Below are 25,339 nucleotides of genomic sequence, written 5' to 3'. Positions count from 1 at the left end.
ACAGGAATGATAAAACTCTCAACAAAAATGAGTTTTTTCCAAAACTAACAGGTTGCTACCCCTGTGGTCACTGTAAAATATGTCCATACATACTTAAGACCAAAACTTTTTCAAGTATGGACAGTATCAGGTCACACAATATCACTACTTTTATTAATTGCAACACACAATTTGTCATTTACATGCTTATATGCGGTTGCAAAAAGAGATATATCGGTCTAACAACACGCATGTTTAAAATTCGGATAATGGAGCACATGAGACGTACTGTATTCTCAAATGTGATCATGTGCATCCCGTATCCAAACACTTTGATGAATGTCAGAATGGTTCTCTTGCTAATTTTAAATGCATTGCTATTGAGCATGTTCCAATTCATTATCGTGGGGGTGACAGGACCAATGCTTTATACAAGAGAGAAGCTTTTTGGATTTTTTCTTTAGATACCCTAATCCCAAATGGACTCAACACCCAATGGGATTTGAAACATTTTCTCTAAATATATCGCATTTGGTCCTCTCACCTATAAGGTGGGGGGGGGGGGGGGGGGGAGTCTGCCAAGAAGTAAGTGGCTGTCTGCAGTTTCTTTGTGGCTGCAGTTTGTGTGTGTGTGTCAGTAGCAGTGTGTGTGTGTGCTGTGCTGTTGTGTTGTATATCTGTGTAGAGGTGCTGTGTGTCAGTGTCAGCAGCAGTGTTTATGGGTGTAGCATGTGTGTATAGCAGCAGTGTGTGTGTGTGTGTGTGTGTGTGTGTGTGTGTGTGTGTGTGTGTGTGTGTGTGTGTGTGTGTGTGTGTGTGTGTGTGTGTGTGTAGAGGTGCTGTGCTGTTTGTAGAGGTTCTGTGTAAAGAGGTGCATGTTGTATGTTGTGTGTGTAGAGGTGCTGTGTTATGTATAGAGGTACAGTGTTGTGTGTGTGGGGGGTGGGGGTGTGTGTAGAGGTGTTGTGTTGTGTGTAGAGGTGGGGGGAAAGTGCAAAGTTTAGTAAGTGGCTGCATTTTTTATTGTGGCTGCAGTGTGTGTGTGTGTGTTGTGCTGTTGTATGTGTAGCAGCAGTTTGTGTGTGTATAGAGCTACTGTGTGTGTGTGTGTGTGTGTGTGTGTGCGTGTGTGTGTGTATAGAGCTCCAGTGTGTGTGTGTGTGTCAGTGTCAGCAGCAGTGTTTATGGGTGTAGCATGTGTGTAGCAGCAGAGTTTGTGTGTTGTGTGTGTGTAGAGCTGTTGTGTTAGTGTAGAGCTGCTGTGTTGTGTGTGTAGAGGTGCTGTGTTGTGTGTGTAGAGGTGCTGTGTTGTGAGTGTAGAGGAGGTGCTGTGGTGTGTGTGTGTGTGTGTGTGTGTGTGTGTGTGTGTGTGTGTGTGTGTGTGTGTGTGTGTGTGTGTGTGTGTGTGTGTGTGTGTGTGTGTGTGTGTGTGTGTGTGTGTGTAGAGCTGTTGTGTGTGTAGAAGTGCTGTGTTGTGTGTGGTGTGCTGTTGTGTGTGTGTAGCAGCAGTTTGTGTGTGTTGAGCTGCTGTGTGTGTCTGTAGAGGTGCTGTGTGTGTGTGTGTACACAGAGGGGGTGGCAGAGTGTGGATATAGATATATGCAGTGTAAGAGTATATAGAATTGGTTTTATGTATTTACCATTTTAGTTTAATACAAAATCTATTGTTAACTATACAAAAGTGTCTATTATTTATTAAATAAGCCTACATTTAGCCTATAATAGTAATAATCCCCTCAGAACAGGGCATTACTGGCCAATAATGGCCTGGCTTAGTTAAAGTCCCTCGGCTTCGCCTCGGGCCTTCAACTCTTCCAGCCAGGGCATTATTGGCAAGTATGCCCTGTTCTTCAGGGATTATTACTTAAGTATCAGTTCTGTATCAGTTGTATAATATTAACACCCATATAGGTACATATAAAGTATCCACTAAGTCCAATTAAATGTTATAGTTGCCATTACCATGGAGATACATGCACATCTAATTGGTACCACCACATGTTACAATCACCTGTATGTTTTCAGGTGTGTTAGGGTTCAGAGGAGGGGCTATTTAAGTTTTCCACCACTCTGACCCTATTACACTCCTTGACAAAGGGCTGCATAGCCTGAAACGCGTGGAAGAATTGTCCTGTTCTGTCCTTAGTGTTTTTTTTGTTTTTAATATGTAAATTAATAAACTTTTTTTATTTTTCATACCACTTGGTGAGTTGAATGGTGCTTTTCACCGGACTTCGCTGTTCTACCAATTTTTTTTAATTCATTTTGTCTGGCTGATTGGAGTGACGCACATCTGTAGCGCAGGTTCCGTTCTTGGACTGGCGCCAAGCATCACGGGAGAACGCTGATCGATGACGGGCACCTCCATGTGTATCGAGTGATCGGAGATACCACCTGAGTTTTCCTGGATGGACTTAAGCCTGCAACTACCGCTACTGGCCTCAGCACTCGGGATCTCTATTGCTCCAGCTACAGGATACCAGGTACTCAACTCAGTACCTCTGGACACTCGGGGAACAGCAAAGGTGGGACGAGAACTGTATGTGGATCGGGGACATAGAGGTGATATGCACTGACTGCCTCACACTCCCCACCTGTTCTCACATAGTGCCTGTCCTTCCCCTTCCAGTTTTCCTCTCTCGATCATTACTGCGATACCAATTTCTCATTAGTTTCTCTACCTGCTACAAGCTAGGGATAGTCCAACTCAAACTTTTTACGATAATAATATTTGGACATGTTTTGTTTGGGACCCCTTGCTATGCCCTGTGAGTTCCAACCTCTGTTATTTTTGGAGCTAAGAGTAGTTTTTGTTTTTTGCACTTTGAATGGTGGCTGCTCTTTGCATGCAAATAACTGTTAACTGCCACGTCCTTGAAGTGCACCTGTGTGTTGATGGTCAAATTCAAACCTATCGACAATTCCAAATCCAAGAAAACTATATTGGATGAGCTGACTGGTGGGTGAATCTGAGGCCCATGTCATTGTAGTTGAAGTCAGTTAATATCTGCTCGAAATCGCCCCCATCCCCATCCCATATGATCATGATGTCATCAATGTACCGGCCATAGAACACCAAGCCCGCCCCCAGCCGTGCATTGGTCCAGATAATTCTGGATTCCCAATACTCCATAAAGAGATTCGCATAGCTGGGGGCAAACGTGGTGCTCATAGCCATACCACAGGTCTGGAGATTGAAGCTCTCCCTGAACAGAAAGTAGTTGCGACCAAGTATAAACCCGACAAGGAAGAGAATAAAATTGCACTGCGACTCGTGTAAACCTCCACCACCTCCCACAAAATGCCCAACACCCCTGTTGATGTCTTCATATAGAGATTTCTCTCCCACATATGGTTGCTTTTTATAATCCTGTAAATGCATTTCCTATGGGCTACAGATTATAATAAATTCACTCATTTGTTTAAACAGTTACATGCTATGGAGCTTGCGCTTCTGTTTGTGTTTTTTTCTTAGATTCCTAGTGGTTGGCTATACCACTTATATCTGAAGCTGAAATATCCTCCCTGGATCTTCTTTGGGACTTATGCTTTAATCACTGATCACATTATGGTTTGTTGTAATGTATAGTTTAGATTAATATTAATTATTAATTAATTATTTGTATTAGTAATTTTTATAATAACTTATTTCCACCTGAGCGCTATATAATTTTGGAGCGCATATATATATATGTAGCCCTTTTTCTGAACCCCTGACTAAAGGAACTACTGATGCTGTATATTACCTGTGGCTCCAGGAGCTCTAAGCCTTCGCTGGTGGGGAGCCTGGGGTCTTACCTGCTCTTAACGTGATGCAGCACCTCCACTTACCCAGGATCCCCATTTTAGAAGATCTACCCTGAGTAAGAAAACATACCAAACCATATTTGTGCAACAAGCAACCTTTTACTATTTCTCTAACTGATAAGATAAAGCAGAATATACACAGCATGCATTTGACTCTTATACTCTATAATCATAGTCTCTCATACAGTAGCTCGGCCACACCTTAAAAGGGATATTGTCCTGTACACAGGTGGCTCTGCCACGCTCCAAGGGAGTATGTCCTTGTTACCAGTATTTACGGTTAACTGTCTGCTAGCACACTAGTGCCCCATTAAGTTAATGCAAGGCGGGATCAGCGCCTGGTGACCGGTGTAGGTGCACTTGACGAATAACAAATACCTCCCGGTCACTGCGGTGACCACACCTCTTCAAAAAGGGTCCGTAGTGTCGTTCCAGACCTTTCGCCGATATGCTGCTCCACAGTCTGCTCCCAGACCAAGATGGCGTCTTTAACTCCTGGCGCTGAACCAGCACTAACGGGACGTTCCCTAAGTACTACGGCCGTCCCTACAAAAGCAGCACCCTACGGTGACGGGGAACACTCCTCAGGGCTGGGGAATGTCTCTGTCCTAAGCGGAAAGGTCACTGACCCTCCGCTCTCACACTCGAGGTTCCGCCACCTTCTCCTTCACCTCTCTCCAGCGTGTGTCCTCCCCCACGCTTCCTGTCTCTCTCCTCTCCTCAGACGAACACCCCATTGGTTCCCAGCCTCAGCTGACTTCTCCAAGGTTTACAGGGTTAAGGTTCAACCCCAAAGTCCCTCCTTATTGGTTTGCGTTCACGCACTTCTCTCGCGCATGCGCAACCTTGCTTTTGACACAGACCTTACTTTCAAAACAGTATGGCAGCGCCCTGCACCAATAACAGCGCGGAAACCACACATATATTCGTACGTTTCCTAACACATCCTTACATTCTCCCCTCCCCAGAATCCAACGTCCCCGCTGGACTACACTACCTAACATATATATATCGAACATGTGTTCACAGCCCCTTCCTCCTAAATTAGGTTACACATTTCATTGAACAGTACCACCACTGAATGCATTCTATGCCGAGCCCACTGCTGAGCCTCATAATGGGGTGCCCCGAATTGATCGTAAACCATTCTCATGGGAGGCTGACTGGTTCTTTGACTTCTCCGAGGTTGATCCTCCTCGGCTTCCTCCGCAGAGTATCCAGCCTCAACTGGTGTTTCCATCTCTACCCTTGAGGGGTTTCCAGCATTTGCAAAGTCTCTCTGTGGTGTGAAACACGGGCTCTGTGGATCTAATGACCGACTCATTGGAGTCAGATTGTCAGTTTTTGGGCCAAGGGGCTCTTTACCCGTAGCTCCTTCGGGAGATGCCCCCGCGGCCGAAAGGCCCCTTTGAGAGGTTCCTTCCATCGGATTCTCAGAGGTGGCATGTGTTACGGTCTCTAGGCCATCCTCTGGGTTTCCAACTTCTCCATCTATTGATGTAGTGGGTACTTCCAACTCGTTGTTCCATACTTGAGGTATGGGAAGCAGGTGATTCCTATGCCACACTTTTACACGGCCTTCTGAATCCTTGATCCGATACACGGGAAGGCCAGGCATCTGTGACTCCACCTCGTACACCCCTTCTCACCAACGGTCAGCCAGTTTATGTTTCCCGGGGACACCTAAGTTGCGTAGAAGAACAGCATCCCCTGGGCGAATTTCCTTGTGACGCACTTTGTGATCGTAGCGCCTTTTGTTTCCTGCATTCAATTGTGCTGTCGTTCTTTCAGCCAATTTATAGGCCTGCTGCAGACTATCCCGTAACCGCTGTACGTAACGGAAGTGCGTTCTGTTGGATACCCCATCGGTAGATATCCGCAGCCGCACATCCACCGGTAATCGGGCTTCTCTCCCGAACATCAGAAAGTACGGGGTGTACCCTGTGGACTCATGCCGTGTACAATTATAAGCATGTACCAATGTCTCCACATGCTTGCTCCATTCAGTTTTCTGTGAGCCTGTTAGGGACCCTAACATATCCAGCAAGGTGCGGTTGAACCGTTCGGGCAGAGCATCCCCTTCGGGGTGGTACGGGGTGGTGCGTGACTTAGCAATGTTCAGTAGTGTTAGTAATTCCTTGATGACCGTACTCTCAAAGTCCTGGCCCTGATCAGAGTGGAGGCGATTTGGTAATCCATAATGAATAAAATATTTTTCCCACAGAACTCTGGCCACCGTTACTGCCTTCTGATCTTTCGTAGGGAACGCTTGGGCATACCTAGTGTAGTGGTCGGTAATCACTAGTACGTTGCTAATGCCCCGGCTGTCGGGCTCAATACAGAGAAAGTCCATGCACACCAGATCCATAGGGCCCGAACTTTTCAAATGAGCCATGGGCGCCGCCCTGGTGGGCAGTGTTTTCCTTTGTAAGCATCGGGTACACCTTCGACAATGCTGTTCTACGGAATCTCTCATCCTTGGCCAGTAAAATCTATCCTGTAGTAGCCCAAATGTCTTGTCAATGCCCAGATGGCCATGGTCATCGTGAAGGGCCCAAAGAACCATACTCCTTAAGCGCTCCGGCAGGAACAGCTGGCGTCGGTCGGGATGGTTATGATATGGAATCACCCGATATAATAAACAATTGTCCATTTCAAACTTCCTGAACTCATTCAACAGTAATTTCACCAAGTTTTTGGGGGCTTGCTTAAGTATAGAGGGATTTTCTTGTTGTACCGCTTGACGGGCCAGCTCTACTACTGGGTCTTGAGTTTGGTAATGCACTAAATCCTTCCAAGAGATGATGTTATCCTCCGTAATGTTCATTCCTTCTCGACTCTGATAGGCCCGGGGAATGGCTCGCGAGTGGCATCCCAGAGAATCAGCAACCCGTAGCTCCGAGAATGCCACCTGATCATTGACTACTGCGGCTACAGAGCATAGAGCACGGATTCCCGGACCCGGGATCTCTTCCCATACTTCTTCATCAGGGGTGGATTGGAGACCCGGTCGGCGGGACAGGGCGTCGGCCCCTACGTTGGTGGGTCCTGGTTTGTACTTAAACTTGAAACTATAGTTGGCCAGGGCAGCTAACCAACGGTGTCCCGTGGCGTCCAATTTGGCGGACGTATTGATGTAGGTCATGGGGTTATTGTCCGTGTGTACTTCAAACTGTACCCCATACAAATAGTCGTGCAGCTTGTCCACCACTGCCCATTTTAGGGCCAAGAATTCCAGTTTATGAACCGGGTAGTTCTGCTCACTGGGTGTCAAGCTTCGGCTCGCGTACACCACGGGGCGAAGTCCCGTCTCATACTTCTGATGCAGGACAGCTCCTAGCCCGCTAAGTCTGGCGTCCACATGCAGGACGTATTCACGTTCCGGATCTGCATAGGCCAAGACTGGGGCCTGGGTGAGGCTGGCCTTTAAGTTCAGGAACGCCTGTTCACATTCCGGGGTCCATTTTTCCCCAAAGGGTGTTTGCGCCGTGACCCCTTTTGGTTCTGTCTCTCCCGGATAGATCTTTAAAAGATTGTTCAACAGCTTGGCTTTGCTGGAATAGGCCTCCACGAACCGCCGGTAATAGCCACAAAATCCCAAGAATGACCGCAACTCTTGGACATTATTGGGCCTAGGCCAATTCACCACAGCCTCTATCTTCCCTGGATCGGTGGACACCCCTTCAGCCGACACGATGTGGCCCACATACGTCACGGAGGGCCGACAGAACTTGCATTTATCCAGAGACAGTTTGAGGCCCTCCTCCTGCAGTCTATCCAGCACCTTCATCAGCCTCTCGGAGTGTTCCTCTAGAGTTCGCCCGAACACTATAATGTCATCCAAGTACACTAAGCATTCTTGCGGGTTTAGGTCTCCGAGAGTCTTTTCCATTAACCTCTGAAAGGTGGCCGGGGCCCCGCAGATCCCTTGCGGCATGCGGGTAAATTGATAAAACCCTAATGGGCAGATGAAGGCCGTCTTTTCTTGGTCTTCCTGGCCCATTGGTACTTGATAATACCCGGACCTGAGGTCAAGCACACTGAACCATTTACTCCCCGTCAAAGCGTTCAGGAGGTCCTCGATCCGGGGCAATGTATACTGATCGGAGATGGTGCGGTTGTTCAGGGTTCTGTAATCACGCAGAGACGGAGCGTCCCATTCTTCTTGCGGACTACCACGATGGGTGAAGCGTAAGGGCTACGGGATCCTTGCACGATTCCAGCCCCCTCCATCTCGGCGAGTAATCTCCTCACCTCTTCTACGTCCCGGGGTGCGAGCTGACGGGAGCGCTCCCGGAAGGGGGTAGCGTCGTTCATTCGGATGGTATGGCGGGCACTGCGACTGCACCCCACATCCATATCACTAGTGGAGAACACGCTTCTTCGGTTTTGTAGCTCGACCTGCAGTCTCTTCCTCCATTCGTCCGGGAGCGGAGAATCTCCGAAGTCGAATTCCAACAGCGGATCAGGGATAGGAGGGGAGTAATTGGGTCGTTTCATCGAGGCCTTCTCTTCGGGGGTCACGGGGTATATCCTACCCAGCAGCTGACGCCGATCAATACTCATGGGATAAGGGGAGATATTCTGCACGTATGCCCAGGTGCGATTCGGAATCTTCCCGGGCCATTTATTGACGGAGGCCAGTACTTCGTAGCCCAACCGTTGTTCGTCTTGAGCCACGCTCTCCAAGGAGAAGAGCTGATCCTCCGGCCGTCGTTTTGGGTAGTGGCAAGCAGCGACCATCATTCTTCCTTCCCCCGGGGGAATTTGAGTCAGTCCCCATTCCTGACTATAGAGTACTCCATGCTCCTCTTCAGTCGCAATCTTACCGCAGACCTCTTGGAGGGCGGGACATGCTGCCAGGGCCAGCAGCGGGGCTTCTCCCGCTTCTTGCAAATACATGCGGAACACCGCGCGCACAATGTCAGTATTGGTCCCTAAGATGATTGGGGCGCTGGGGTGATCCTGAGGTTCGGGGCAGACTAAGGCCTCCACTTCCATGGGGTGGTGCTTGCCGGTGTTCAGTTGAGGAATGTCTAACTGCACCTTCACGACTCCATCGATGGGGTAATCGTCATGGCTCAACCCCCTTAGTCGCAAGGCATCCGCAGATAGCAACGGTAACCGATGTAGGTGTTGCTCGTAGAAGGGCCTATACACTATGGTCACCTGGGATCCCGTGTCCAGTAATGCGGCTGCGTAGATGCCCTCAATGACTACCCGAACAATCGCGGCAGGGCCAATTCGGTTGCTTGGGGGGGGCGGCGACGCCTCCCCACCTCCTTGGGTCTTGCACGGCATTGACTGCGCCGGCCGGGACGCCGTTTCCGTAGAGTGGGGCAACGGGCTCGCAGATGTCCCATCTTTCCACACGCATAGCACTGGGTTTGGCTGAGGTGGTTCTCGCTTCTGCCGGGTGGTGGGCTTCGCCCGGTCGGGGGACGGGAGCGTGGAGTCACGTGCACTCCGCCGTCCTCGGAGTCGGGATCCCCAGGCTCGGGTACGTCGGATTTGGTTTCCCCTTTCTTGACCTCCTTACTTCCTGGCGGGCCTTCTTCCCCAGGGCTAGGTCACGCCCCAGCAACACCGTCTCGTGCGCTTGGACCCTGTCCATTAGGTCATGGAAGGATAATGCTTGTCCCGGCGTGAGGCAGCCACTGACACGTACCGACACAGGGTGCAAGGGTAGGAGCCCCCTCAACAGCTGGGTGGCGCGCAGTCCATTGGCCTCCACCCTCGGCACCACGCCCTTCCTCACCATGGTCCATAAGTCCAGATGTAATCGTCGGAGAAAGTCGGACACCATCTCCCCTTCCTTCTGGGCTAGCGCATGGAATTTGGCCATCAGCGCATAGGTATCTATAGGGGCTCCATACGCCTGCGTTAAGCAGTAGATGAGATCCGCCGCGTCAGCATCCGGGTTGTCATCCCTGTAATAGTGCACCATGTGGGACGCAGGGGGTCGTAAGCACTCAACGATGCGCTGTCTTCGGACCGTGTCCGTGCAGGTCCACTCGGGTAGCACCTGTTCTGTATGGTCTAGCCAGTCCTCTATCCCTACTTCTCCTTGGGGCGTGGGTTTCTCACTGGAGAAGGCCTTTAACTTCCTATATTGAAGCGACTGTGTGGAGTGGTGGATGGCGGTTGCTACCGCGGGGATAGAGGTGTCTCCCTGTAAGCTATCCCCGACCGAGGGATAGGTGTCCAGTCTCGATAGGCTAAGTCTGTTTAGTGCGGGCCGCAGGCCGGACGGGGTGGACGAGGAGCCTAGGCTCAGGACTGCCGGCCAGCGAGGTTGCAGGCCACGGTCAGGGGAGTGGTCGGGGCCCCCGGCCGCAGCGCCTAATACGGGGGTGTACTCTCTCTGTGGGGTGGAAGTGGCTAACGGTTCGGTGGTGTCCACTTGGACTAGGGGACAGCGTATTCCCAGGGCCTCTGGTAGCAGCAGTATACGGGGCAATGCCTCGGGGCATATTTCTTGTTCAGTGGCATACAAGACCCGGCGCCAGGCCTGGTCGCGGTCGTAAAAATGGTCTTGCACCTGGGCAGTGTCCAGGAGTGGAAGCTTCCAGACCTGTTCGGTCACAGTACCTAACGAGATCTTGGCGGGAACATGGCCCAGCGCGAAAACACGATTCAGGGGAATCCCGCGCCGCTGGGCCCACTTGATCACCTCGAGCGCCGAGGGCACCGACATGATGTGGGTTGGTTGCACAAATGGAGAAAAAAATTGTTGGGGAACCCCAGGTCTAAGTCCTCTCAGCAGCGCCTCCAAATGTAGCCCTTTTTCTGAACCCCTGACTAAAGGAACTACTGATGCTGTATATTACCTGTGGCTCCAGGAGCTCTAAGCCTTCGCTGGTGGGGAGCCTGGGGTCTTACCTGCTCTTAACGTGATGCAGCACCTCCACTTACCCAGGATCCCCATTTTAGAAGATCTACCCTGAGTAAGAAAACATACCAAACCATATTTGTGCAACAAGCAACCTTTTACTATTTCTCTAACTGATAAGATAAAGCAGAATATACACAGCATGCATTTGACTCTTATACTCTATAATCATAGTCTCTCATACAGTAGCTCGGCCACACCTTAAAAGGGATATTGTCCTGTACACAGGTGGCTCTGCCACGCTCCAAGGGAGTATGTCCTTGTTACCAGTATTTACGGTTAACTGTCTGCTAGCACACTAGTGCCCCATTAAGTTAATGCAAGGCGGGATCAGCGCCTGGTGACCGGTGTAGGTGCACTTGACGAATAACAAATACCTCCCGGTCACTGCGGTGACCACACCTCTTCAAAAAGGGTCCGTAGTGTCGTTCCAGACCTTTCGCCGATATGCTGCTCCACAGTCTGCTCCCAGACCAAGATGGCGTCTTTAACTCCTGGCACTGAACCAGCACTAACGGGACGTTCCCTAAGTACTACGGCCGTCCCTACAAAAGCAGCACCCTACGGTGACGGGGAACACTCCTCGGGGCTGGGGAATGTCAATGTCCTAAGCGGAAAGGTCACTGACCCTCCGCTCTCACACTCGAGGTTCCGCCACCTTCTCCTTCACCTCTCTCCAGCGTGTGTCCTCCCCCACGCTTCCTGTCTCTCTCCTCTCCTCAGACGAACACCCCATTGGTTCCCAGCCTCAGCTGACTTCTCCAAGGTTTACAGGGTTAAGGTTCAACCCCAAAGTCCCTCCTTATTGGTTTGCGTTCACGCGCTTCTCTCGCGCATGCGCAACCTTGCTTTTGACACAGTGACCTTACTTTCAAAACAGTATGGCGGCGCCCTGCACCAATAACAGCGCGGAAACCACACATATATTCGTACGTTTCCTAACACATCCTTACATTCTCCCCTCCCCAGAATCCAACGTCCCCGCTGGACTACACTACCTAACATATATATATCGAACATGTGTTCACAGCCCCTTCCTCCTAAATTAGGTTACACATTTCATTGAACAGTACCACCACTGAATGCATTCTATGCCGAGCCCACTGCTGAGCCTCATAATGGGTGCCCCGAATTGATCGTAAACCATTCTCATGGGAGGCTGACTGGTTCTTTGACTTCTCCGAGGTTGATCCTCCTCGGCTTCCTCCGCAGAGTATCCAGCCTCAACTGGTGTTTCCATCTCTACCCTTGAGGGGTTTCCAGCATTTGCAAAGTCTCTCTGTGGTGTGAAACACGGGCTCTGTGGATCTAATGACCGACTCATTGGAGTCAGATTGTCAGTTTTTGGGCCAAGGGGCTCTTTACCCGTAGCTCCTTCGGGAGATGCCCCCGCGGCCGAAAGGCCCCTTTGAGAGGTTCCTTCCATCGGATTCTCAGAGGTGGCATGTGTTACAGTCTCTAGGCCATCCTCTGGGTTTCCAACTTCTCCATCTATTGATGTAGTGGGTACTTCCAACTCGTTGTTCCCTACTTGAGGTATGGGAAGCAGGTGATTCCTATGCCACACTTTTACACGGCCTTCTGAATCCTTGATCCGATACACGGGAAGGCCAGGCATCTGTGACTCCACCTCGTACACCCCTTCTCACCAACGGTCAGCCAGTTTATGTTTCCCGGGGACACCTAAGTTGCGTAGAAGAACAGCATCCCCTGGGCGAATTTCCTTGTGACGCACTTTGTGATCGTAGCGCCTTTTGTTTCCTGCATTCAATTGTGCTGTCGTTCTTTCAGCCAATTTATAGGCCTGCTGCAGACTATCCCGTAACCGCTGTACGTAACGGAAGTGCGTTCTGTTGGATACCCCATCGGTAGATATCCGCAGCCGCACATCCACCGGTAATCGGGCTTCTCTCCCGAACATCAGAAAGTACGGGGTGTACCCTGTGGACTCATGCCGTGTACAATTATAAGCATGTACCAATGTCTCCACATGCTTGCTCCATTCAGTTTTCTGTGAGCCTGTTAGGGACCCTAACATATCCAGCAAGGTGCGGTTGAACCGTTCGGGCAGAGCATCCCCTTCGGGGTGGTACGGGGTGGTGCGTGACTTAGCAATGTTCAGTAGTGTTAGTAATTCCTTGATGACCGTACTCTCAAAGTCCTGGCCCTGATCAGAGTGGAGGCGATTTGGTAATCCATAATGAATAAAATATTTTTCCCACAGAACTCTGGCCACCGTTACTGCCTTCTGATCTTTCGTAGGGAACGCTTGGGCATACCTAGTGTAGTGGTCGGTAATCACTAGTACGTTGCTAATGCCCCGGCTGTCGGGCTCAATACAGAGAAAGTCCATGCACACCAGATCCATAGGGCCCGAACTTTTCAAATGAGCCATGGGCGCCGCCCTGGTGGGCAGTGTTTTCCTTTGTAAGCATCGGGTACACCTTCGACAATGCTGTTCTACGGAATCTCTCATCCTTGGCCAGTAAAATCTATCCTGTAGTAGCCCAAATGTCTTGTCAATGCCCAGATGGCCATGGTCATCGTGAAGGGCCCGAAGAACCATACTCCTTAAGCGCTCCGGCAGGAACAGCTGGCGTCGGTCGGGATGGTTATGATATGGAATCACCCGATATAATAAACAATTGTCCATTTCAAACTTCCCGAACTCATTCAACAGTAATTTCACCAAGTTTTTGGGGGCTTGCTTAAGTATAGAGGGATTTTCTTGTTGTACCGCTTGACGGGCCAGCTCTACTACTGGGTCTTGAGTTTGGTAATGCACTAAATCCTTCCAAGAGATGATGTTATCCTCCGTAATGTTCATTCCTTCTCGACTCTGATAGGCCCGGGGAATGGCTCGCGAGTGGCATCCCAGAGAATCAGCAACCCGTAGCTCCGAGAATACCACCTGATCATTGACTACTGCGGCTACAGAGCATAGAGCACGGATTCCCGGACCCGGGATCTCTTCCCATACTTCTTCATCAGGGGTGGATTGGAGACCCGGTCGGCGGGACAGGGCGTCGGCCCCTACGTTGGTGGGTCCTGGTTTGTACTTAAGATTGAAACTATAGTTGGCCAGGGCAGCTAACCAACGGTGTCCCGTGGCGTCCAATTTGGCGGACGTATTGATGTAGGTCATGGGGTTATTGTCCGTGTGTACTTCAAACTGTACCCCATACAAATAGTCGTGCAGCTTGTCCACCACTGCCCATTTTAGGGCCAAGAATTCCAGTTTATGAACCGGGTTGTTCTGCTCACTGGGTGTCAAGCTTCGGCTCGCGTACACCACGGGGCGAAGTCCCGTCTCATACTTCTGATGCAGGACAGCTCCTAGCCCGCTAAGTCTGGCATCCACATGCAGGACGTATTCACGTTCCGGATCTGCATAGGCCAAGACTGGGGCCTGGGTGAGGCTGGCCTTTAAGTTCAGGAACGCCTGTTCACATTCCGGGGTCCATTTTTCCCCAAAGGGTGTTTGCGCCGTGACCCCTTTTGGTTCTGTCTCTCCCGGATAGATCTTTAAAAGATTGTTCAACAGCTTGGCTTTGCTGGAATAGGCCTCCACGAACCGCCGGTAATAGCCACAAAATCCCAAGAATGACCGCAACTCTTGGACATTATTGGGCCTAGGCCAATTCACCACAGCCTCTATCTTCCCTGGATCGGTGGACACCCCTTCAGCCGACACGATGTGGCCCACATACGTCACGGAGGGCCGACAGAACTTGCATTTATCCAGAGACAGTTTGAGGCCCTCCTCCTGCAGTCTATCCAGCACCTTCATCAGCCTCTCGCAGTGTTCCTCTAGAGTTCGCCCGAACACTATAATGTCATCCAAGTACACTAAGCATTCTTGCGGGTTTAGGTCTCCGAGAGTCTTTTCCATTAACCTCTGAAAGGTGGCCGGGGCCCCGCAGATCCCTTGCGGCATGCGGGTAAATTGATAAAACCCTAATGGGCAGATGAAGGCCGTCTTTTCTTGGTCTTCCTGGCCCATTGGTACTTGATAATACCCGGACCTGAGGTCAAGCACACTGAACCATTTACTCCCCGTCAAAGCGTTCAGGAGGTCCTCGATCCGGGGCAATGTATACTGATCGGAGATGGTGCGGTTGTTCAGGGTTCTGTAATCACGCAGAGACGGAGCGTCCCATTCTTCTTGCGGACTACCACAATGGGTGAAGCGTAAGGGCTACGGGATCCTTGCACGATTCCAGCCCCCTCCATCTCGGCGAGTAATCTCCTCACCTCTTCTACGTCCCGGGGTGCGAGCCGACGGGAGCGCTCCCGGAAGGGGGTAGCGTTGTTCATTCGGATGGTATGGCGGGCACTGCGACTGCACCCCACATCCATATCACTAGTGGAGAACACGCTTCTTCGGTTTTGTAGCTCGACCTGCAGTCTCTTCCTCCATTCGTCCGGGAGCGGAGAATCTCCGAAGTCGAATTCCAACAGCGGATCAGGGATAGGAGGGGAGTAATTGGGTCGTTTCATCGAGGCCTTCTCTTCGGGGGTCACGGGGTATATCCTACCCAGCAGCTGACGCCGATCAATACTCATGGGATAAGGGGAGATATTCTGCACGTATGCCCAGGTGCGATTCGGAATCTTCCCGGGCCATTTATTGACGGAGGCCAGTACTTCGTAGCCCAACCGTTGTTCGTCTTGAGCCACGCTCTCCAAGGAGAAGAGCTGATCCTCCGGCCGTCGTTTTGGGTAGTGGCAAGCAGCGACCATCATTCTTCCTTCCCCCGGGGGAATTTGAGTCAGTCCCCATTCCTGACTATAGAGTACTCCATGCTCCTCTTCAGTCGCAATCTTACCGCAGACCTCTTGGAGGGCGGGACATGCTGCCAGGGCCAGCAGCGGGGCTTCTCCCGCTTCTTGCAAATACATGCGGAACACCGCGCGCACAATGTCAGTATTGGTCCCTAAGATGATTGGGGCGCTGGGGTGATCCTGAGGTTCGGGGCAGACTAAGGCCTCCACTTCCATGGGGTGGTGCTTGCCGGTGCTCAGTTGAGGAATGTCTAACTGCACCTTCACGACTCCATCGATGGGGTAATCGTCATGGCTCAACCCCCTTAGTCGCAAGGCATCCGCAGATAGCAACGGTAACCGATGTAGGTGTTGCTCGTAGAAGGGCCTATACACTATGGTCACCTGGGATCCCGTGTCCAGTAATGCGGCTGCGTAGATGCCCTCAATGACTACCCGAACAATCGCGGCGGGGCCAATTCGGTTGCTTGGGGGGGGCGGCGACGCCTCCCCACCTCCTTGGGTCTTGCACGGCATTGACTGCGCCGGCCGGGACGCCGTTTTCCGTAGAGTGGGGCAACGGGCTCGCAGATGTCCCATCTTTCCACACGCATAGCACTGGGTTTGGCTGAGGTGGTTCTCGCTTCTGCCGGGTGGTGGGCTTCGCCCGGTCGGGGGACGGGAGCGTGGAGTCACGTGCACTCCGCCGTCCTCGGAGTCGGGATCCCCAGGCTCGGGTACGTCGGTTTTGGTTTCCCCTTTCTTGACCTCCTTACTTCCTGGCGGGCCTTCTTCCCCAGGGCTAGGTCACGCCCCAGCAACACCGTCTCGTGCGCTTGGACCCTGTCCATTAGGTCATGGAAGGATAATGCTTGTCCCGGCGTGAGGCAGCCACTGACACGTACCGACACAGGGTGCAAGGGTAGGAGCCCCCTCAACAGCTGGGTGGCGCGCAGTCCATTGGCCTCCACCCTCGGCACCACGCCCTTCCTCACCATGGTCCATAAGTCCAGATGTAATCGTCGGAGAAAGTCGGACACCATCTCCCCTTCCTTCTGGGCTAGCGCATGGAATTTGGCCATCAGCGCATAGGTATCTATAGGGGCTCCATACGCCTGCGTTAAGCAGTAGATGAGATCCGCCGCGTCAGCATCCGGGTTGTCATCCCTGTAATAGTGCACCATGTGGGACGCAGGGGGTCGTAAGCACTCAACGATGCGCTGTCTTCGGACCGCGTCCGTGCAGGTCCACTCGGGTAGCACCTGTTCTGTATGGTCTAGCCAGTCCTCTATCCCTACTTCTCCTTGGGGCGTGGGTTTCTCACTGGAGAAGGCCTTTAACTTCCTATATTGAAGCGACTGTGTGGAGTGGTGGATGGCGGTTGCCACCGCGGGGATAGAGGTGTCTCCCTGTAAGCTATCCCCGACCGAGGGATAGGTGTCCAGTCTCGATAGGCTAAGTCTGTTTAGTGCGGGCCGCAGGCCGGACGGGGTGGACGAGGAGCCTAGGCTCAGGACTGCCGGCCAGCGAGGTTGCAGGCCACAGTCAGGGGAGTGGTCGGGGCCCCCGGCCGTAGCGCCTAATACGGGGGTGTACTGTCTCTGTGGGGTGGAAGTGGCTAACGGTTCGGTGGTGTCCACTTGGACTAGGGGACAGCGTATTCCCAGGGCCTCTGGTAGCAGCAGTATACGGGGCAATGCCTCGGGGCATATTTCTTGTTCAGTGGCATACAAGACCCGGCGCCAGGCCTGGTCGCGGTCGTAAAAATGGTCTTGCACCTGGGCAGTGTCCAGGAGTGGAAGCTTCCAGACCTGTTCGGTCACAGTACCTAACGAGATCTTGGCGGGAACATGGCCCAGCGCGAAAACACGATTCAGGGGAATCCCGCGCCGCTGGGCCCACTTGATCACCTCGAGCGCCGAGGGCACCGACATGATGTGGGTTGGTTGCACAAATGGAGAAAAAAATTGTTGGGGAACCCCAGGTCTAAGTCCTCTCAGCAGCGCCTCCAAATGTAGCCCTTTTTCTGAACCCCTGACTAAAGGAACTACTGATGCTGTATATTACCTGTGGCTCCAGGAGCTCTAAGCCTTCGCTGGTGGGGAGCCTGGGGTCTTACCTGCTCTTAACGTGATGCAGCACCTCCACTTACCCAGGATCCCCATTTTAGAAGATCTACCCTGAGTAAGAAAACATACCAAACCATATTTGTGCAACAAGCAACCTTTTACTATTTCTCTAACTGATAAGATAAAGCAGAATATACACAGCATGCATTTGACTCTTATACTCTATAATCATAGTTTCTCATACAGTGGCTCGGCCACACCTTAAAAGGGATATTGTCCTGTACACAGGTGGCTCTGCCACGCTCCAAGGGAGTATGTCCTTGTTACCAGTATTTACGGTTAACTGTCTGCTAGCACACTAGTGCCCCATTAAGTTAATGCAAGGCGGGATCAGCGCCTGGTGACCGGTGTAGGTGCACTTGACGAATAACAAATACCTCCCAGTCACTGCGGTGACCACACCTCTTCAAAAAGGGTCCGTAGTGTCGTTCCAGACCTTTCGCCGATACGCTGCTCCACAGTCTGCTCCCAGACCAAGATGGCGTCTTTAACTCCTGGCGCTGAACCAGCACTAACGGGACGTTCCCTAAGTACTACGGCCGTCCCTACAAAAGCAGCACCCTACGGTGACGGGGAACACTCCTCGGGGCTGGGGAATGTCTCTGTCCTAAGCGGAAAGGTCACTGACCCTCCGCTCTCACACTCGAGGTTCCGCCACCTTCTCCTTCACCTCTCTCCAGCGTGTGTCCTCCCCCACGCTTCCTGTCTCTCTCCTCTCCTGAGACGAACACCCCATTTGTTCCCAGCCTCAGCTGACTTCTCCAAGGTTTACAGGGTTAAGGTTCAACCCCAAAGTCCCTCCTTATTGGTTTGCGTTCGCGCGCTTCTCTCGCGCATGCGCAACCTTGCTTTTGACACAGTGACCTTACTTTCAAAACAGTATGGCGGCGCCCTGCACCAATAACAGCGCGGAAACCACACATATATTCGTACGTTTCCTAACACATCCTTACATATATATATATATGCCTCGTGATCTTGGGATCCTGGATCTACTCGGTAAGGAACCTATCTATATATATATATATATATATATATATATATATATATATATATATATATATATATATATATATATATATAGGTTCCTTACCGAGTAGATCCAGGATCCCAAGATCACGAGGCAAGAAGGAGACAGCACACTCAAAGGTACAAAAAGCAGCGTGTATTCAGTAGAAAAACCGGCACATAACCCGACGTTTCGGTCCTGTGTCAAGGACCGAAACGTCGGGTTTATGTGCTGGTTTTTCTACTGAATACACGCTGCTTTTTGTACCTTTGAGTGTGCTGTCTCCTTCTTGCCTCGTGATCTTGGGATCCTGGATCTACTCGGTAAGGTACCTATCTATACATTACCTGTATGGGACAAGCACCTTTTTACCACATATGTGTGTGCCATCTGTTTATTTTTATATATATATATATATATATATATACACATATATATATATATATATATATATATGGGAATGTGTGTTAATCAATTTCTGACTGGTAGCAGTTGTTTGGAGGCTGGTGGCACCTCCCCCCAGAGCTCACTCCTCCTCCTTCACCTTTTTAACTTGGGAGGTCCTTTCATTTGCTGCAGGAACAGGACCTACTGTATGATGGTTCTTAACCTCTTACAGATGTAAAAGGAAGTGTTCACAGTGTAGTGTAGGACCTGCATTAATTTGTTTATACCTTGGCGTTGATATGCAGGCTTATGACGCTTTGGCCAAAGGGTTAACTAAATAACCAAGTATTTATTATTATTATTTAAGTATTTTGTCCCAGGGCATATCATTTGGAGTATATTTATTCATTTTATTCATTGTATTGAACTTGCAATATTTGCTTACAAAGGGAGCGCCTGTCCCTGTGCAATTGGGACTGACTAGCATTACAACGCTCACTGTGGTGTGAGTGACGAAGCTGACCGAGAAGTTCTCTATGGTGAGAGGAACATTTGAACAACAGAGAGGTGTATGCATCCTGTTTCCGATACACAGAGCGTTTACCTCGATCATCTGGTCCCTCCTGCACAGTGACGGGACAGTACCTACTTTGGAGATTCAGCTGAGTTCCTGCTACAGTTGTTGGTGATTGAGACAATATCTCATACATGCAATTTTTATTCATCTGTTTGTGAGTGCACAGTTCATATTTTATTCCAGTCCCATATAAAATTGTTAACATTACTACACTATGAATGTGCCTGTTTTCTGTTTGTTTTTCCTTTATATATATAATATATATATATATATATATTAGCTGATATACCCGGCGTTGCCTGGGCGTGGGAGGGCAGGGAGCATGGAGTGGAAGGTCAGGTGGGGGCAAGGGGCATGGAAGGGCGGGGGGGCATGGAAGGGAGGGCAAAGGGCGAGGAGGGAGGGAAGAGGAGGGCAAAGGGTGGGGAGGGAGGGAAGAGGGGGGCAAAGGGCAGGGAAGGGGAGGGCAAAGGGAAGGGAAGGGGTGGGGCAAAGGGCAGGGAAGGATGGAGAAAAGGGCAGGGGTGGGGCAAAGGGCAGGGAGGGGCGGGGGGGCAAAGGGCAGGGAGGGGCAGGGGGAAAAGGGCAGGGAGGGGCGGCAAAGGGCAGGGTAGCAAAGGGCAGGGTGGGGGGCAAAGGACAGGGGGGCAAAGGACAGGGCGGGGGGCAATGGACAGGGGGCAAAGGGCAGGGGGGGCAAAGGGCATGGGAGGGCAAAGGGCAGGGGGGGGGCAAAGTGCAGGGGGGGCAAAGGGCAGGGGGCAAAGGGCAGGGGGCAAAGGGCAGGGCAAAGGTCAGGGGGGTAAAGGGCAGGGGGGCAAAGGGCAGGGGGGTGTGGGGGGGCAAAGAGCAGGGGGGGTGGGCAAAGGGCAGTGGGGCAAAGGGCAGGGGGGGGCAAAGGGTAGGGGGGAGTCAGGGACGCGTGAAAGAACTCATTCCCCTGCGTTTCCTCACCTTGCACCCGGCTGCACTCCTCTTCCTCCGGGTACCGGCCGCCCTCCTCCTCCACCTCGGGCTCCTCAGCGGTGTCCGTGCCCCCCGGTGAGGCTGAGACGCTCCGGTGAGGAGGTGCTGTGCCCCGCCCTTCACGGGAGAGGCGGAGAGAGCTGGAGGAGCGCTCTCGGGGATGGGGAGCTGGGTGAGCGGCCTGTGGGGGGGGAGGTGTGTGTGTGAGGTGAGAGCCAGGGAAGGGGGAGAGCCCCGGGGAAGGGGGAGAGCACCGGGGAAGGTGAGAGCGCCAGGGACCGGGGAAGGGAGCGGCAGGAGGTGAGAGCGTGTGGGAGGTGAGAGCGCCGGGTGAGGGAGAGCGACGAGTGGGAGAGCGCCAGGTGAGGGAGAGCGCCGGGGAGGTGAGAGCGCCGGGTAAGGGAGAGCGCCGGGTGAGGGAGAGCGCCGGGTGAGTGAGAGCACCGGGTGAGGGAGAGCACCGGGGAGGTGAGAGCGCCGGGTTAGGAAGAGCGCCAGGTGATGTTGAGAGCGCCGAGTGAGGTTGAGAGCACCGGGTGAGGTTGAGAGCACTGGGTGAGGGAGAGCGCTGGGTGAGGGAGAGTGCTGGGTGAGGTTGAGAGCGCCGGGTGAGGTTGAGAGCGCCGGGTGAGGTTGAGAGCGCCGGGTGAGGTTGAGAGCGCCGGGTGAGGTTGAGAGCGCCGGGTGAGGTTGAGAGCCGGGGGAAGGGAGCGGCCTGTGGGAGGGTGAGAGCGCCGGGGAATGGAGCAGCCTGTGGAAGGGTGGGAGCAGCCTGTGGGAGGTGAGAGCGCCGGGGAAGGGAGCGGCCTGTGGGAGGGGGAGAGCAGGAGAGAGCGTGGTCTGGGGGGCCAATGAGAGCCGTGGGGGGCGGGACACAGGGGGGGGGGCAGACACACCGGCCAATGAGAGCCATGGGAGGGCGGGCGGCCGACGGACCAAGCAAATGGTCTCCAGACACTCACAAACAAGATTTTTAATTATATACAGTAGATATAGATATAAAACACACAAAAGACTAAGACAATCCCCAAAAATAGCTCTCTAAATATACCACAAAATAACTAATCAAATATAGAAAAAAGACTTGGATACAAAGTCAAAGTAGAAAAGGAATTGATTTTAATAACGAGCAATAAGACACACTAACATTAAAAACATAAACACACTAAAGGCAGCATCGGGTCAGCGCAGATGGATGTAGCAGACAGGTAGCCAGAACCAACAGGTATTGATTGAAGTAGATAATCAGTGGGGGTGGACAGTCCACAGTATACCTCTTAATATGATGGTAATGAATGCACCATAATGTGACTCCCACCAGCTTGTGGAGTGTGTAGTGCAGTGTCCTCCTGTGGTGACAAAAGATTGTCCACGCTGGGCTCCCAATAGCAATAGCCAGATGGGAAAGCTGCTGTGGATCAGGTTGCTTCACAGCAATGGCGGCACCAAGAGGAATAAGATATGAGGTAGCTGTGAACATGCAAAGCCTTCAAATAGCAACACAAGAAAAGGTCAAGCCTGGCCTGGCTCTGCCTGCTGTATGCGCGTCACCGCATGCTGACGTGACACGCCAACGCGTTTCCTCACGAACAGTGACTTTCTCGATCCTTGAGAAATATATATATTAGTCTGTGTGTCTATGGGCAATATTGATACTTGCTTTGTGCATTTTACATTTTCAACTTTGATTAATTGTTTGATTGGGTTAAGCCGATATTCTTAATTGAGAGGGTATATTAGATACTCGGTACCCTTTGTGAAACGCGTAGGGAGAATCCTGTTGGAGTTACCAGTTGATGTCATCACGTTACTGACGGAGAGATGGAGAGAGTCACTGTTTCATTGTAAGGAGAGTCTAAGAGCTACAGGATCAACTATCAGCTCTTTATTCAGCCAGGACGTTTAAGGCGGACCCCTTTGTTTCAGAGTCAGAAGTGCCACAGTATCACCACTAACGACTGGCCTGCGAAAACCCTGACAGTGGTTATAGATCAGCTGGTGAGCTGGCTAAAAGATCTGTGAAGGAGGTTTTTCATTTAATATTTTGCCTGCCAGCACTTGATAGTACCACTCCCAACAGGTAATTATCAGCTGGCGAACTGCCCGATATCCTCTGAGCGAGGAGTTTCAGCTAATTCATTGGGCTGCCTTTTTGTGAATGGAGCACCAACAAAAGCTTGCATCATTGGATCCCATTTCCACTGTAGTGGTGTATTACTAACTATGCCACTGGTTGAATCCTTAGCAGCTGAAGCACTACCATCAGCTGTTACAGTATATATACATGAGGACTTTCCATGTGGGGACTATTTACTAACAGGTCATTTCTTCTACTTTGTATATTGTTCTCTAAGTACAGTAGCTGAAGACCTCCTAGGATTTGCTTGATAATTGGACACCGTGGTTAACATCTTAATACCTGGCACCTGTGACTATTACTTGCAATAACTATGAGAGTTTTTTTATTCTGTTTTGTCAGTGAGCATTTGCATTTTATGGAATACATGAGCAGTTTTCTGTTATTATTTTTACCTTGGAGCGTGCACGTCTCATACTTATGGATGTGGTTCATTCTGTAGAGAAGCAGCCCTTGACTCCAGAACACACGTCATTTTTTTATTCCTACAGACTCTTCCTATTTTTAAGGAACATTTCCTGACTTTGCTCCTTTTGATTTACATATAATGTTTTCCTGTTCATGCATGTTCTAGTTGTTTAATATTTGTGCACCCCACTTTCAAATTGTATTTATACATCGATATTGGTGATTTATCATTGTTTATCACAGTAATTACTCCCCTCTTTATTGGGGACATTTTTTCGACTTTTTATGCATTTGATCTGTTATCAAATTGACCTTTATTATTAGAATTATGTATTAGTTATTTTCTGTATTTTAGCACTTATTGCTTAGAGTATTAGTAGTTGTGCATGCTGACCACCCTTTCTTTTTAATCACGCACACAATATAAATAACAAATATATAAATAAAAATATATTTATATATGAACTAAAATATCTCTCTCTCGTGTTATGGGTCTCTCTCCCTCTCTCCCTCTCTCCCTCTCTCCCTCTCTCCCTCTCTCCCTCTCTCCCTCTCTCCCTCTCTCCCTCTCTCCCTCTCTCCCTCTCTCCCTCTCTCCCTCTCTCCCTCTCTCCCTCTCTCCCTCTCTCCTTTTCTCCATCTCTCCCCCTCTCCTTCTGTTTTGCATTAATTTTGTCTAGTGCAGATAATTAGACCATTATGGTATTTTCTTCAAGTTTTACATATAAAAAAACCCCACAAAAGATATTTAGGTTCTCTGTTTTTTGTGTATATATAAATACATATATATATAACCCTAACCCTATATATATACACACACATATAGTCACATACCGAGTAGCACTCCTTTTGACCTAAAATATGGGATGGGTTTGAGCTTACAGGGTCTATGTGTATATACTGTATGCATACTGTATGTATACTGTATATACGCACATACTGTATAAGACTTGAAAAAGGTTCTCACTAGAACCGAAACATCGATCTGTTGAAATGTATAAAGGGAAATAAATAGTAGTGCTACCCCCTAGTACCAACCTACTGGGATCACAACCCAAATATTTATAGACATGTAGAATATTAGTTGCAGTCACTTACCTCTGGCTCACTATGCAGGTGTGGATCGGTTAACGTTCAGATATCACAGTGAGTGTGACAGCCCTAATTGCAGATAAGTTGATCAGGGCAGAGGAGGAGGATCAAGATGGTCATGGGGATGGAGCTATTTAAATATCACCTAGAAACTTTGGAATATAAACTGAGGATTCACAGCAACCTGCTTTTTATCTGCTAGAGATACGCAAAAGGATAGTCTATCGGTTTGATAGTTAAGTTATAGCTCTTATAATTCTATTTCTTGTAGCTGTGTGGCAGTTATAGTTCTAGTATTAATTAGTTATTTCTTAAGTTAAATTAGTTTCTTTCGTAAGTTACACTTTTATAGTTGTACAGTTGTTTAGTTTTTATTTTTAGTATGGTGATTGTTTTAATTTAATTTTACTCTTTTATTATTTAATTTTTTCTCATTTGTATTATTTTTGCATTACGGTAATTTATTTTTATATTGGAAACAGAAACACAGACTAGGTTAGAGCTTAAAGCGTGGTATTCTATATTATTGATGTATCGTGCACTCACAAGACATATAGATCATATAGCTCTGCTAATATCCTATAGTTATGCCCTATGATTGGTCTCTGGTTTTCTTTCCACGTGGTTTGAAACATCTATCAAGATCCAATAGAGGATTCCTAGTTTAACAGGACTGGACTTTGCTGTATGGTCAGGTTGTTGATGGACATTGACTTTGTAGGCACCGGTTTTTTTTTTTTTTAAATTATTATTATTTATTTATTTTGATATTCTTGTAACTGATTTGTAGCCATTTAATTGTTCCATGCAGCCTTCCTATTATTTTTAGGCACATTTAGGCACAATGTTGATGGACATTGACTTTGTAGGCACCGTTTTTTTTTTTTTTTAATTATTATTATTTATTTATTTTGACATTCTTGTAACTGATTTGTAGCCATTTAATTGTTCCATGCAGCCTTCCTATTATTTTTAGGCACATTTGGTATTACACCGGTAGAGTTTACTACACGCTACATTATTATAAGCATTTTCTAGCGCTGAATCACATACTTTTTTTCACACTCATACCTGTGTCCTACTATTACATGGTGGTGCTCCTTTTTCTGAACTATTTATGCATAAGCCTACAGTATATACATAATAGAGTACATAAGAAAAAATAATTACTTAAACCAAGGGGGAGGCACAG

At 49.8% G+C, this 25,339-nt stretch overlaps 1 protein-coding gene across 1 annotated transcript in view; it reads right to left on the bottom strand.

Annotated features, from left to right (window-relative positions):
* Nucleotides 1–24,402, bottom strand: part of LOC142463802 (4-galactosyl-N-acetylglucosaminide 3-alpha-L-fucosyltransferase FUT5-like) — a 50,390-nt gene extending 25,988 nt beyond the window's left edge. The window contains exon 1 of the mRNA XM_075566634.1: nucleotides 24,154–24,402. The gene's annotated coding sequence lies outside the window, so the exon portion shown is untranslated. The remainder of the gene's footprint in view (nucleotides 1–24,153) is intronic.
* Nucleotides 24,403–25,339: the final 937 nt, after the last annotated feature.

This window comes from Ascaphus truei, chromosome 12 (assembly GCF_040206685.1).
Source record: "Ascaphus truei isolate aAscTru1 chromosome 12, aAscTru1.hap1, whole genome shotgun sequence".
NCBI classification, from domain to species: domain Eukaryota; kingdom Metazoa; phylum Chordata; class Amphibia; order Anura; family Ascaphidae; genus Ascaphus; species Ascaphus truei.
Note: the sequence above shows the minus strand (reverse complement) of the source record. Positions and strands in the feature narration are given on the sequence as shown.